The sequence below is a fragment of the Dipodomys ordii genome, unplaced genomic scaffold (assembly GCF_000151885.1).
Source record: "Dipodomys ordii isolate 6190 unplaced genomic scaffold, Dord_2.0 Scaffold26, whole genome shotgun sequence".
Classification (NCBI taxonomy): domain Eukaryota; kingdom Metazoa; phylum Chordata; class Mammalia; order Rodentia; family Heteromyidae; genus Dipodomys; species Dipodomys ordii.
In genome coordinates, this window is record NW_012267242.1 from 643,352 (window position 1) to 659,708 (window position 16,357).

The window sequence follows — 16,357 nt, forward strand, 5'->3', positions numbered from 1 at the left end:
AGTATGTTGTTTGGGTGATTCCTGAAAATTCATTTCTTCTTCTACTAGTTTCCTCTAGGTTCTCTTTACCATGATAGATATAAGGCAGAGAGAGTCTGGGGAGGTATTTATCTGCTGTTCTCTGCCAGTATAAGACCCACCTTTCCACAAATGAGTAGTAACAGTTGTGTGTAGTGGCATTTTTATGCTCCTTCTTATAGTGAGCTTGCTTGCTTCTTGCTTTCTCCTAATTGACTTCATGGTTATCATACTATCAGATGAACTTCAGTCCTGGATTCTGTGCTAGGAAAAGCAGTATTTCTGTCACTCCTATTCTGATCTTTATTTCCCAGATTGCTCTGTTCTTTGTTCTTCCTTAGGGTCCTTTATTTTAATTATAGGTTAATAACGAAGCCTCAGGACCTCTGCTTCCTCTAAAAAGAAGTGTCATGGATAAAGTTCATCAAAGTTTCTGTTTCCCTTCATTGTAGATGTAGCCATACTTTGGTCTCTGACACAATATTTTGCATGAATATATTTTACACTTTGATAGTTTTCTTTGCCCTGTGAAGATCTGTGATCAGCTTATTATAAAATGGAGTCTATTTAGATATTTGAAATAATTCTGTGTGGAATTGGGTTGATTTGTAACTGCTGATGTTTCACTGTGCTTGATCTGGTCATAGTTTGAAGTCTGATTATTAAATCTTAAAATGATAGATGGAATAATTAGTTCATTATGAAAAATAGATGTCAAAATATCATGCTTTCCTCTCCTTCTTTAGTATGCCTCTCTTCTTACATGTTGGTTTTTTATTCTTCCCAAACTTTTCTCTCCTTATTCTGTACATTCTACATGTTGGTTTTTTATTCTTCCCAAACTTTTCTCTCCTTATTCTGTACATTCACACTAGGGACCAGAGTTCGTTTATCAGAGCTGAATGATATCTATGAAAATGGTACCTTCACTTTTTTTTCTGATTACATGGGCTGGAAAGTAGGGAGGATCAGACGAGCACTCTCAGAGACTATAGAAAGAGCAAAGCAGAATGCCCTTCACTGTAAAGGTTTGTTACTAGTATGATAGTTGTGGAAGGAAACTATCAATCTAACAAAAATTCAGCCTAATTTTATTGCATAATTTCAATATTTTAGTACATAAAACTTCTCTAGCGGAGTAAGAAAACAAAGTCATTGCCATGATAAGATGCTTGACATCATTTCGTCCTCAGCTTAACAGTTTATCTCTTACATTGGCCTATCATTTCAAAACCTCTTTTGTGTTCTTCTTATTTAACCAGTAAACCTGCTTTCATGGGCTAATATTTAAGTTTGTCTTTTAAGTGTTTAAGACCGTTTTAAAAAGACGAATCTTGCAAGTGACTCAACACTGTAATCCTAGCTCCTTGGGAGCTGGAGATTGGGGGGCTAGAGTTTAAACCATCTCAGGCATATAACCAGTGGCTGGGTGTGGTTATATATGTATCCCATTTTAACAAGGGGAGAGCAATGACTTGGTACAGTGGTGCATACCTGTCATTCCAGCAATAAAAGGAAACAGAATTAGGAAGATCATAGCATAGGCATAAGGAAGCAAGAGTCAATAATAACCAATGCAAAAAGGGACTTGTGGAGTGGTTCAAGACGTAGAACACCTGCTTAATAAGTATGAGGCTCTGAGTTCAAAACTCAATACTGCAAAAAAAAAAGAAAATTCTTAACATCTTTCTATATTCCTTTAACATATGAGCAGTAGATAACATGTACATTGAAATCATCATACACACATTTTCCCCAGTGTATATTTATGAGATCCAATTGCCAATTTTATATATTTACAAATTCTGATGTTACCACGTTGCTTATTAATATTAAATATAACTATATTATTTAATGAGAAAATAGGAATTTTCCCCTCATCAGTGAGTTTTTTTTTGTTTCTTTTTTCCATTCACATCTGGCTGAAGAGAGAGCTGTAAATCTCATAAAAAGTCTCCATTTGTCATTTTCTGCAGGTGCTGATCTTCTCTGGATGGTAGAATATTTAAATTTTTTTTTGCAAGAAGGGGGATTGAGAGCAGGGTATTGCTGAGTTGCTCGGATTGGCCTTGATCTTACAGTTCTCTGTCTCAGCTTCCTGGCTGCTGGTTTAACACAGGTGCACCCCCCCCCAGTGGGCAGCAGGTCTTTATATACATTCCTCTTCACAACACTCCTCCCCCAATCGGTGTTGCCAACTGTGGTCCACAAGCACGAGTGGCTATAAAGTATAAGGTGTCAGTATTTCAGAACCTTGACATAGGAGGGCACCTTCAGTACCTAAATGCAATTTCCAGGATACTGGAGCAGAGATCTGCTTGGAAAGGAAGCATTTCAGATCATGATTTCTCATTCTCTGCTTTTGATCTTCTCCCCGCCCTCTCTATCTTGAACATTCTCTTTATTTTTTTTCTTTAGTTTTTTTTTTAAACATTGTGAGAAGGCTTTGTAAAACTATTTCACAATCTTACATACTTTTCAAACCAGTTCCAAAAAACATAAACCAAAGTAAATATCATAGAATTATAGCAAGTCTTTTGAGGGCTGTTTGAAGAAGGTGCTTGTTTTTGTTTGATTCTACCCTTTTGGATAAACATTGAAAATACCTACAATATTCTGTAACTACATCACATTTCTTGTCTGAGGTTCCAGACTAACTTTGGAACATAAACTGACTCTTAGAATTTAAGGACATGTGAACAAGAATTTGAATCACAGATAAAAATTAATAATGATATTTCTAACAGCATTTTGATCTTATAAATGTTACTTTAAGTTTACCAAGTAAAAAATTCCAATAGTAATTTGCATTAAAAGGTTATGTTTCCTCATAAATTTATTTAAAATAATGTTTGTTTTGTGGTGAAAATAATACAGTGGCAACAATTTTGAGGAATCTTTCTAGCTGATCTAGAAGAGACAGCTGCTACACTTGGCTAGACTTTTACTAGTTTTGAAATAAGAAAGTATATAAATAGTACTTTTCAGATACATTAGTCTCAAGAAAGAACATTTATTACATGAATTTTAAGAGTCTTGATAAATATTGGGGATCTATTCTTTTTCTAAAACTCAAGAGATTCATTACTGCTCAGTACTCTTGCATTGTGCTTTATCAAAATAATGTAATTTTGTGGAAAAATTTAATTAGTGGACTCTTCTATTCAATGTTTTTCTTCCTTAACTCTCTCCCTGTTTGTTACCCTCCTTCCCATCCTCCTTCTCTCCTTTCCTTCTTTCCCATTTCATTTTTTTGAAGCAAGAAACTTCCTTAACAGTATAGTTTCTACAGAGCTTTCTTACTTATTTTTCTAATAATGGCTATAACAGTGCAATGAAGATTAACTGCTCTGTGAGCAAAATTCTATAAACCTGAAGAAGTACATTGCTGACTAACATTCCCTTTGGTCTTAAATTGTCTCCAACATATTTGCTAGTGACTCCAAACCATGAAGGAACTTTATAATATACATATATATATATAAAATGTCTGTGTGGTCATCACCAGCGCTATACTATTGTCACATGCTAATGTGCATAAACAGATGACTGTGTGGAATAATCCATTTTATAGAATGAGTGGCTCTATCTAATCATCTTCATGTAACTGAAAATGTAGTATATAGTATATTTTATTTTCGTGTCTACTTTTCTACTATCTTTACACCGATTGTCTCGGTGCCTTTTTCCTTTTGTATAATTGTATTACATAAAGAAGTTTTATTGCTGAACTCTGTGTAAACAATGTAAAAAATGTTAAAAGTGTACTCTTTCAAGATGATTTTAATGACAATTTAATTTTCCAGAGAATAGAGTTGTGTGTGTATGTGTGTGTGTGAAATTTACTTCACGTTTATGTAAAAAAAAATTCTGTTCATGGCTTAGCACTCACATGGATAAATATCTGACATCTTTGATGATGATATAAAAGAAAATCAGCCCTATTTCTTATCATTGTCAAATAAGTGTTTCATGACTGTTAAAATAAAACAATGTCTATTACATAAGCAAATATCAAGTGGATATATGTAAATGTTATTAAGATCTTGGGTTTGGAAAGTCTCATTTAAATGTGCTATAAACTATTGCTGTCAAAAAATGTTTGCATCATATTATTTTCTTTAATTAGAAGTTAGATCTGAAAAGAAAATAAGACTCCAGACATCAGAATTGCTCAACAATTCCCTTCAAGTTCATGTAAATCAAGAATAAAACTAAGTGGCTTGAAAATGGCCTCCCTATTTTTGCGGGAATGTACACAGGAATACAGTGTTAGCTTGATCTTCCCTTTAATGTGAAGTTGTCAGGTTTGATTTTGATTTTTGTTCTGTTTAACAATATCATTTCCCATTTGGCAATAGTATATTGATTTTTAATTCCTTTTTATTAAGTAGTTGTATTGTTTCCAAAAACCTTGAGTACTTTTGTCATTTCACTACCTTCTCCTTATTTCCAGAGACAAAGATTTGTAACAACCCAACTAAACAAACACTAGTTTTCATATGAAAAGAATTTAAACATTTGGTGCTTTAAAACTGACAGAGGTTAAAATCGATAAACCTGTCTTTGAATCCCTAGTTCCTTTTTTTTTAAGCTATATATATTTTTTTTGAAAAGTGCAACACCAGTGCCTAATTTGTCTGGTTTACCTTTCCTTTCTCCTTTTGGAAAAGTCAGAATGAGAACATGTAACATTTCTGCTCAAAATAAATAAATTAAGGATGTAATGTCCAGTCATAGTTAAGTGATTTGTGCCTTTTCCAAGTATTCTCTACTTCTTACCCAGCCCCTCACACCCCCCCCCCAAAACACCTAGATTTCCATGTGAAGACATACAAGGTTGAAGAAGAATATAATACATTTGCTATGAGTGTGCACAAGAAAAGCTTTCTGAATTGTATACAATATCCCTTTTGGGGGTGATCTATTAGTTACTTAGTAGTTTGTGGGGGGGAAAGCATTTGCATATGGGTCATGGTTTATTGTCTTTCAGAGAATTACAGCGGATATAAAGTGAAATTCCAGCAGAAAATTGGCACCTCTGCATTCTTACTAGCAAATCAGTAAGTCATCATTTTCTTTTGTTACAGAGATACTCATTGTAACATGTTGTTATACTTAAGATTAGGTTTTAATTGTAAATTACTTGTAACACCTTTGATCCCCAGTGTGCAAAATAATACTTAAATCCACTTTTTCTTTCCATAGATTACCATTATCTATAATGTTATGATCATTTCCAATTTTAAAATAAAAGGCCTTCTTTTTCTGCGTTGGTTTATAATGATGATGCGAATCTTTTTTCTTCCTTAGCCTATTGAAGTGCTGGATTGCATTGATAAGTTTTCTCATGTTGATCTAGTCTTGCATACCAAGAATAAACCTCAGTGGTCAGATTCAACTTGTCAACGTTTTGTTTACATGTAAATTTCACTCAAAATACTGCTTGCCCTGCATCCCTCAAATTTTGATGTATTTTTTCATTAGCTTCAAATATTTTTAACTTCCTTTGATGCTTCTGTTGGTGCATTTATTAGTTAAGTGCATTGTTTAAGTTCAAATCAACAAGAGTAGTTATTTGTTCAGCTGTTTCCTGTTTGTTTTTTTAAGCATGTGAGTGTCAGTATCTGAGCTCCTAATGTTGAAGCTGAAGTTAGAAATTATTATTAACATAATCACTTCATATGCTTCAGGGGAATTATTAAATCACTCACCATTAGACTATATATTATTACCTCCTATAAATCTCTTTTTAAGTTTTCCATCCTTTGTATCCTTTTGAATCATCTCACATGCTTGGTCTATAAAATTGGAGCCTTTATTCTCCTGTCTGTTGAGAGTCTGAATCATGAGGATTTACTTTATGGCTCCACATTTTATACTGTATATCTTTTTTTTTTTTTAGTCACAAAATAACTATGAGGATTCAGTTTGAATTAAAAACAAACCCTCAGACACAACTTTTATTCATCCTATGTGGAGAAGTATTTTTAACCACTGGGTATATTTTTATTCCATTGCTCTGAAGCTATACAATATAGAAAATACTTCCACATTCTGTTAACTGGAAGCTGTCATACACTGCATGTGATATAGACATTGAGGGAGATTGAAAGCAACAGTGGAAACATTTCTGAAAAATCAGAAGCAGCACTCTTGATTCTTTATTATGAATATTTTTTATTGTGAATATCATTTTTTTGTTTTTTGAGTGACAGGATTTCTGTGTGTGTGTGTGTGTGTGTGTGTGTGTGTGTGTGTGTGTGTGTGTGTGAAATCTTTTTATTTTTTGGAGAATTTTAACCATTTAAAATCTGAATCTATACTATAGATTGTATGAAGGAATATTGTTAAAAATCACTCCCCTCCCAAACATACCTGGGTCTTCAGTTTACTTAACAATGGATTACCAAGTACCTACTATGCATTAAGAACTGTGTTTAGCTCAGGGAGATAAAAACAAATAAAATATATAGTTCTTTCCCAAAGGAAATGTGTGGTCTGGTGAAGGAAAACAGATCTGAAAGCAAAACAAGATACACAGTGATTATAAGTTCAGCTAGAGGCTCATAATTTTGAGGAATGATTGGTTCTTCTTTGGGATGCAAGGCTCATACAAAGAACCTGATGAGAATTTGTCCTGAGTGCAGTCTAGAAAGAGGAGGACATGCTTTCTAGGGAATTTAGATGGAAGAGGTAGTGTTTGAATACAGACATGAAGACATAAGGCAGATTTCATCTTTAAAGTACCAGAAGTCATGCAGGACAGTAGGATCCCCAGATAATACTGTCGACATACATGAAGACCAGAGTGTAGAGGGTTTGCTTGCTTTGCTATGAGTTTCACATGTATCAGTTGACAGTGGTGAGTTCCTAAAGAGCTTCAAGCTAGTGAGCAACATGATGGGATTTTCATTTTGTTAAGACCATTCTTACAGCAATTTGAAGGATAAATTGGAGCAAAGGAAAACACTAGACACTGTAAATACACTGTCCAGTCAAGGAGATGGAAAATGCTGAGGGCTTGGAACTAAAGTATTTGCAAAGGTAATATAGAAAAAGAGAAAGGGGGAACACCTGGCAGGTCTTGGTGATTTTATAAGTGTGGAGGATTAGATGATAGAGAAGTCAGGGAGGAGACTCATGTGCGGGCTTGAGTGATTGGAAATAGGATGCTACTGTCTGCAAAGAGGCAGTGAGCCTCTGAGAGAAAAGAAACTGTCACTGCGAGGGCATCTCAGAGAACACATGCAATAGGTTGTGGCACAAGCAAGTCCATAACTGAGAAGAAATATCAGACCCAATTGCATCAAGCTTTAAATTAGCTGGGGTATAAACAAATGGGTTTGCTATCTGCCCACAGTACATAGATGAACTGGACCGTGTGATATACATGATCATTTGAGACATTATTTAGGAAATAATCTAGCTTCATGAGAAGATGACATAGTAGATGCCAACCATTCTGCCACTTTAAATAATATTATTGTAACACATTTCAAAAGGGCTGGAGATGGAGCTCCTTGGTAGAGTATATAGCACGTACACGGTGCTGAATTCAATCCTCAGTACAACAGTAGTAATAATATTATTATTATAATTTTGAATAAGTTTGGCTCCTATGAAATTCTCTAGAATGTAAATAGCAACCATAATTAATATTATATTAAATAGAAGTATTTTATTATCATCTTGATTGGATTAAGGATTAAGAAGCATCTACAAGCCTGTTGTTGTTGTTGGTTGTCAGACTTGAACTTGGGGCCTGGGCACTGTCCCTCAACCTTTTTGTGCTCAAGGCTAGCACTCTACCACTTGAGCCACAGCACCACTTCTGGTTTTTTGAGCAATTAATTGGAGATAAGAGTTGGGGACTCTTCTGCCTGGGCTGGCTTTAAACCGCGATCCTCAGATCTCTGCCTCAAGTAGCTAGGATTACAGGCATGAGCCACTGGCACCCAGCTAACCATATTTCTTGGATGTATTTTGTGAGGTTGTTTCCAGAGACAGTTCATAAGGGCTCTGACTTAATCAATTGATTGATGGCTTAATAGATTTATACTATGCTAGCTTCATTGGGAAATGCTAAATGGCAGAAAGTGAGGCCTAAGTGGGAGAAACAGGTCACTGAGGGCATATCCTAAGGGACTATATCTGGCCCGGACCCCTGCCTGTACTCCTTTCCTCTGATTTGCAGGCAAAATAGTAAGAATTCCATCTGACTGCTGACTTGCTCTGGCATTCAATGACCGCTAAGAGGAAAAAAGTGAAATATAAGGAGCCAGGACTTACTGTGTACAAAAGTTAACTGATTGCAAGAAAGTCTGTGAAACTCTTATCTCCAATAAACCACCAGAAAACCAGAAGTGGCTCTGTGGCTCAATGGTAGAGTGCTCGCCTTGAGCTGAGAGACAGTGCCCAGGCCCAGAGTTCAAGCCCACGACCCACCAAAAAAAAAAAAAAAAAGTGACTTCTAGGTAAATCAATAGTGATACAGAAAAAAATGTGGTCCTTGTGTGAAGGCAAGGGCCTGGCAGAAATCTCTTTGTTAATACCTGAGAAAACTCTTAGAGTGTGTTTTGCCGGGCTTTACACCCATCTAGATGCTAACCATTGTCCAGAGCCTCTCTCTCCCTGCTAAACAACAGTGCCTGAGCAGCCTGAAGATGTCTCATCACAGCCCTGGTGCTCTGCTAATGTGGTTTTTGCCTAATAGAACAATAGATTGAAAGTCAACACGCAAAGCTTTTTAAAAATTACATGTCTTACGCTGAAAGAGACAGGCGGTAAATATGAAAAGAGGACAGTGCCCAAAGTGTGGTAAGTCTGCTTGCTGCAACAGCAGACTCTTATGAGAAGGAAGGAAACATAGAGGCAGACATCTCGAATAGCCGGGTTTACAGAGGTGATTCTCTGCATGTCCCAGCACCGTCCTTGGCGTGGAGACCAATGAGCGGTTAATTTGTCTCTCCAGACAACAGTTTTTCAGTTTCTCAAGGAGTCCTATCCACATTTAGACCTAGTTGACACGATGAGATCCTAGACTACATGTTCATGCCACAAGGTAGGGCTGTAGAAAGTGGGACTTGAGTGCATTTGGTATGCAAAGAGGCATAAACCCTGTGGCCAGAAGAATCTAGGCAGGCAGCATCACTGAAGTATGGCCACCATAAACTGTCTTAACCTGCATGTTCTTACCATGCTAGAAAAAAAAGGTTAACTTTTGTGCACAGTAAATCCTGGCTTCTTATACTTAACTTTTTTAAAAATCTGTCATCGAATGCATAGCAAGTCACAAGTCAGATGGAATTCCTAATAAGCTGCCTCCAGATCAGATTATTGACCGCCTTAAGTACATTTCCTATTTTCAATAGTATGCCTCCACCCCTTCTCTCCACCTTTGGAGAGAATAATAACATTTTCCTCAATTTCTTTTCAGCTCTCACTCACAGCCTCTAAAAAGTCCTTTAGACTCCAGCTAAAGCTTTGTTCTGTCGGGGCACTTTCAGCCTTCCAGCTCCACCCAGACCCAGTCTCAAAGCCAGTGCCACATGTTTTTAGATTTTTGTTTCAGTAACCTCCCATTTCCAGGCATCAAATTCTGTCCTAGTGCTGTAGTACTAACTAACAACCCCACACTTGGTGCCTTAAGAGACCAACAATCATTCATATTGCTCATGAACCTGCCACTGGCAGAGCATGAGAGAAACATCTCATCTCTGCTGCCTGCAGCCTTAGCTGAAGAAAGGCTGGTGTTGAGATCGCTGGAATGCAGAGGACTGGAGCTCACCTGTCTGGTAGTGGTCCAGCTGTGAGTTGAGGCATCTATATGTGAACTCTCTCCTGGTTAGTTTCCTTACAACACACAGCCTAGATTCCAAAGCAAGCATCATGAGAGAAGGGGCAGGAATGTGTGGCAGTTTTACAGCCTAGCTCACAAGTCACAATTGGCCTCTTCCACTCTCCATTGATTGGCATAATCACAAGGGTATGCCCTGGTACAAATAGAAGGAATATAGCTGTAATAGGAGGTGGTGGCTCTCTGGGGAAAATGCCATCTGTCACATTCCTATTGAGGGTTATTGCTTAGTTGTAGCCTATATTTCTATAAGCTTAATGTGGGTATTATACAAAAGTGTAGATTCCAAATGATATTTTGTACTGATGAGGATAAAACATCTTTCAAGGAGTTATGACTGAGGTATGGGAAAGAAATGCAAAGGGAGCTAAATTCTCCCAGAGAAATGTTTTTGTTGTTGTTGTTGTTGTTTTGGGTTTTTTTTGGGGGGGTCTGCTCATGGGGCCTGAACTCTGGGCCTGGGCACTGTCCCTCAGCTCTTCAGCTCAAGGCTAACGCTCTACCAGTTGAGCCACAACGCCACTTCTGGCTTTTTTCTTTTTGCTTATGTGGTGCTGAGGAATCAAACCCAGGGCCTTATGCATGCAAGGTAAGCACTCTACCACTGAGCCACCTTCCCAGCCCCTCCCAGAGAAATGTTTAACAATAATTTGAATAAAAACCATACCTTTGCAAATATTCTATGAGCCTACAAAATAGTTTTCATTGCTATCTCTTTAAATAGATTATTTATATTTGTAATTGCATACGTTGTCTACTTTGATTACCAGTTACAATGCTCAGATTATCACTATCAAGGAAAGAACTTTTGTTACAAGGGTTAGACTGATTTCTCCAGTGCCTCAACACCTGCCAACAATTTTGTGAAAATATTATGAGACTTTGGTTTTGTTAATTAATAACATGCTTGATTGTTCTTTCCCACCAGCACATTTATATGAGGAACATCAATTCCTATATTCTTTTCATGAATTAACTAAGGGGTATATAACTGTCTAATTAAATGTAAAATTCTTTCAGGAACTCATTGATTAAATATTGGTCCTAAGGTTCTCATTTGCTAAAAATCTGTAGCTAAATCCTTTTAAAGAAGCTTATGAGAAGTATGCAATGTATATTTGAAACACTAAAATGGCAATATTCTGAATATTCTGTAGGTAGAAAGAAGACACTCTTCTTGAGACCTTCTACCAAACAATCAGCAACCAATTACTGATTAGTCCATTGTCACTACATTTCCTCCCTTACAGGTAGAAAGGCAAGAGGAAAAAATGATTTAATCATTTAATCTCATAATGATTTAATCTTGCTGGTTAGGACCAATCAGAAGAAAGTTATCTTGGGGCTGGGAAGGTGGCTCAGTGGTAGAGCACTTGCCTTGCATGCATGAGGCCCTGGGTTCAATTCCTCAGCACCACATAAGCAAAAAGAAAAAAACCGGAAGTGGCGCTGTGGCTCAAGTGGTAGAGCGCTAGCCTTGAGCTGAAGAGCTGAGGGACAGTGCCCAGGCCCAGAGTTCAGGCCCCATGACTGGACCCCCCCCCAAAAAAAAGAAAGTTATCTTGCTTGCTGAGAAAGAAAGGCCACTCTCATGAGAACAGAGAGGTAGGTGATCAGACAGCCTTATGCCCTTCAGGAGCACTATACACACCCAGAGCAGGCCATTTGACTTCTAAATAAAGGAAGTAGAAGTTGTTTAAAACAACAACAGCAACAACAAGTAAAAATCTTTTTACTCAAGGTTGATTCATAAATGATTCCTTCCTTCTAGTTGTACTAGAATGTATTTCTTTTCATGCTTGCAATATTTATAAAATGTTTTAAATCCTATCAGTTATGGTTACAGGTTTTTTGGTTTTATTGTTGGTTTTGGCTGTACTGAGAACTGCACTCAAGGCCTGGAACTTACTAAGCAAATACTCTACTACTCTAGTCATTCCTCAGGCCTTTTATTCTTCCCATGTTATTTTTTTTGGATAGGGTCTTACATTTTTACCTGGAGCTAGACTCATATCATAATCCTACCTGTAAATCCCAGTAGATGTGATTTTTTTTTTCAGCTGCACTCTGTCATACGTAGCTTGTTGCCTGAGATGGGAGGGTCTCATTCACTTTTTGCAGGAGCTGACCTTGAACCATGATCCTCCTGAAATTTACCTCCCCAACCAGCTAGGATTTCAGGCATGAGCCACCAGTGCGCAGCAAGTTTAAAACACATTTTAAAACATTGCATACTAACATGAGAATTAAGTGTGCCTAGAATGACATCGTTGTGTTGGAACCATATTGCTTTTACCAAGGCCTTTCCACCACTTATCTTTGCTCTACCCTACATCACAAAAGGAACAAAACAATCTTATGAATATCAGACATCAATTAAAGCATAGGACCATTCATATATATATATATATATATATATATATATATATATATATATATATATATAGTTGTTGTTGTTGTTGTTGTTGGTTATGGATCTTGAACTCTACCGCCTGAACCACACTGCCACTTCCAGCTTTCTAGTGGTTTATTGGAGTCTCACAGACTTTCCTGCAGGCTTTGAACTGCGATCCTCAGATATCAGCCTCCTGAGTAGCTGGGATTATAGGCATGAGCCACCAGTGCCCAGCTTCATAGATAATTTTTTTAAACAGTTCAAGCACAATTTCAGGGAACAGCCTACCCTTAGGAAAGCAGCCACAGCAGCGCCTCAGCTTTCTCGCTTACTTTAAGCATTAGCTTATTTTTCAAGTTTTTGTGATCTCTTTGTGTTGATCTTGTGTCTTATTTTGTTACTGAGAACATTTTCTAGATAAGAATCTGTCTTTACCAAGGCTGGGAAGGTGGCTCAGTGGTAGATTCTTGCCTTACATGCATGAGGCCCTGGGTTAAATTCCTCAGCACACATAAACAGAAAAAGCCGGAAATGGCACTCTGGCTCAAATGGTAGAGTGCTAGCCTTGAGCTGAAGAGCTGAGGCCTAGAGCTCAAGCCTCATGACCAAAAAAAAAAAAAGAATCTGTCTTTACCATTTACAGATTGTCATTGCTCTACAGGAAGTCTGTGGAGGTTTAAAAGAAATGGATTTGGTTATTCACATTATTCAGTTTTTAGTCTTTGTTTCTTGAATCCATGAGGAGATGCTTGTCATTGTCTGTTCATTCCCACTACAAACACAATACCTTTGTTCCCAATAAAGTTATTTCTCATTCTCTCTTGATTTTGATTTTGTTCTAAATGAGTCTTTCTTTGACAGCATTAGAGTGAAATGTCTTGAAGGGGAAATTGCTTCATGTGATAGTTTTGAAATAAAATGCCTGAAAGATTGGATTGACTGGAGCTCTGAATGCACAGTATTAAATGAAGGATATATTCCATAGGATTTCATCCTACATCCTACATCCTACAGATTCACAAGGTTATATTGCAAGACCTCAAATGGAGATTCATGGAATGAACAGAAATATTGTCTTAAAAGTACAAGTGGGCTGGGCCCAGTAAGTCACAGCTACTCAGGAAGTGGAAATAGAAGAATCTCCATCTCAGGCCTTCCCAGGCAAAAAGCTCCTGACCCAATTTGAAAAACAAACTAAAAGCAAAGGAATTAAGGGCTTGGCTCAAGTAGAATGTTCGCCTAACAAGCATGAGGCCCTGAGTTCAATGCCCAGTAACACACCAAAAAGTGCAGATACACCAGAAACTATAGTGACATGCCAAGGGCTTGAGACATAAAAAAAAAAGATAAATCATTTGTATGAGCCTAAGGTTTTTACTCTTTATTTCATAAAACCCATTAGTGATAGTCATCATTTCTTCACCCTGCCAGCACAACAAACACATTAGTTCTGATAAAACTACTTTGTACTCTTTCTTTGATTTCCTCATTGGCAGCAACAGAGTAAAATGATTTGAGCATTTAGGAGGTTAAGTACAGAAGAAAGTAAGAAAAAGACTGTCACTTCTTTGTTATTCTCTCAGTGGTTCTCAAACTTGCTCTGAGAGGAAATGTATTAAAAAGTATGTTTTTTGATCCCACAGAGCAGTTGGAATGTACAGAGGAGAAAAGGAATATGGCCCAACCCAAGCCAGGTATGAATATGTAGACCATGTAAGATTTGATTATGTGGTTGTCTTTAAAAAAAAATGACTGTTTTCAAAGGTCACTTAAGAAGTTGTATTTGCAGATCTTATTTCAGGGCTCCAACTTCACAGATGCATTCCCAGGCCATTCCAATAATCAATTTGATTTTCCTCTAGAACCAGGTGAGTAGTACCCATCAGTTCCTATAAACCTTGTTAAGACCCTCATATTACACTTTGGATTTTAGTAATTCTCCTGTGAAGGTACTGGGAGGTGGTGGAGCCTTCAGGAAGTGGGCCTGATAGGAGGAAGTTAGATGACAAGGGACATGCCCTGGAATGGGACATACTACCACCAGGATGTCCTGCCTCACTACTGGCCCAAAACAATATACTGAAATCTCTGAAAACCTGCACTAAAAATCGTTCTTCCTGCTAAGTTATTCTCTCAAGTGTTTTGTTGCAGCAATGGAAACCTAAAACAACTTTCCTCCAAAAGCACTGTGAATGTTTCTCCTGTACCCTGAATCTAAGGCTAAATACTAATATCACCTAGAATCATATGGTACAAAATGGACTTTCAAGCATCTTCAGGCTTTCAATAAATGTGTGGCCTCTGGGGAATTAAAAAAATACTGCTTGGATTTCATTTTTATTAAATATTTTACTATAGTTATACATTGAGTATTATTTTTAAAATTACTTCAGTAATGTGTGTGTTCACTGGACATTTTGTATACAAAATGTTTGTTTGACACTGCTAGACTCTTCTTTGGACTAAGTTGAAGTTCAGAGGTATGAAAGTGTGGGTTCAATCAAGTTAACTTCCACTGTACCCCTTTGTACCTACTGATTTTCTGACGAGTCTCCCCTTGGAGGGGGGAGAACACAGTTTCACATCCAGTGAAGCTTAAAATAACATTTCTGGATCAAGACTAAACTTTGATCCTAGGAAATGAATCTATGTTCTCTAAGGGAATAGAAGGCTATTAAAATGGTTGCTAATCTTAACCTCAAAACTTGATGGCTTGAAATAAAAGTCATCCTTTAGTTTGTTCATGACTCTATGAGGCAAGAATTAAAGTAAGACTGAAAGAGAATGATTTTTTTCTGTGCTTCATAACATCTGGGGGCTCAGATGGGATGATCCAACTCATCCCACTTTTGGTGGCTTACCAGCCACTCTATGTACATGAGTATGTATGCACATCCTCATAACATGGCTACCTCACTTTTGTCAAGAATCTAATGTGGCAATCGGAGTTCCAGTGGCCAATGCAGTATTAGATATGAGCGCAAGATACAAAGCTTTTTACGATCTAACCTCAGGATTTCCTGAATATCACTTCTGCCCAATTCTGTCAAGAGTTCCATACACAAGAGTTGCTTTTGTTCTCTGCATTTGAACCTATTAGCCATGCTCTGCACCAAGAGCCAAATCTAGTGATAAAGGAATTCATCCCAATCCAATTTCCCTTAGAAAATTGAGGACTTGGGGAAAATGTGAATATGTATTTGTGAATATAAGGAGCTGCAAACCATTAAGGTAAATCCTTCCAATTAATCTATTTTGTCACAGGAAAATGTCTCAGTAAAACAAAACAGAGCTTTCTCTCATTCACCTTGAGGACCCCTGGTGCCCTGCTACAGTGTCACCAGTGAATTCAATGACATTAGACATTGATAGAACTCTACTGAATTCTGTAACAGTGATCTAAAAAGACAGCATGGCTGGGTCATAGATGTAGAAGTTGAGTTCCTAGAGAGGGCCACTGGCGTTCTCCCTCCACATATAGATAAGCGAATCATAAGACTCAGGAATCTTAAGGATGCTCAAGCATATTGGAAGAATTGAACTGATGTGTTTTAGGTACTGTTTGTTTCTCAAGGTTCATGTGATGGGGGCTTGATGGTGATAAGAGGTGGGGTTGGTGGTCTGTAGGTTAATTGAGGTTATGCCTTTGGAAAGTGTTTCAAAATCCCAGTTATACTATAGCTTCCTAACTAGCATTATGATCACCCTACTGTGGCGATGCTGTCCTCCCCTAGAGCCAGGCTGGTGACTGGTATCCTCAAACCTCTAGAACTGTGAGAAAAATTAACACATTTTCTTCATAAAGAAACCGTCCCCTGGTATTTTGTGATAGTAATAGAAAGCAGACAAAAGCATGCATCAAAGACTTAGTAATATCAACAACTTCAGAGATTGGTTAAGACTATTTGTTGCTTCTAGGCTAGCTCAAAATATGGCAAGAAGATACCACTGAGCAGGGGAGTGTTTTCTATAATCCCAGCACTGGAAGATCATGAGTCAAGGCCAGCCTTGGCTAGTGGCATTCTGTCTCAAAAAGGAGATTCAGGCAGGCTCTGGTGCCTCAGGACAGGGTCTTACTATGATGG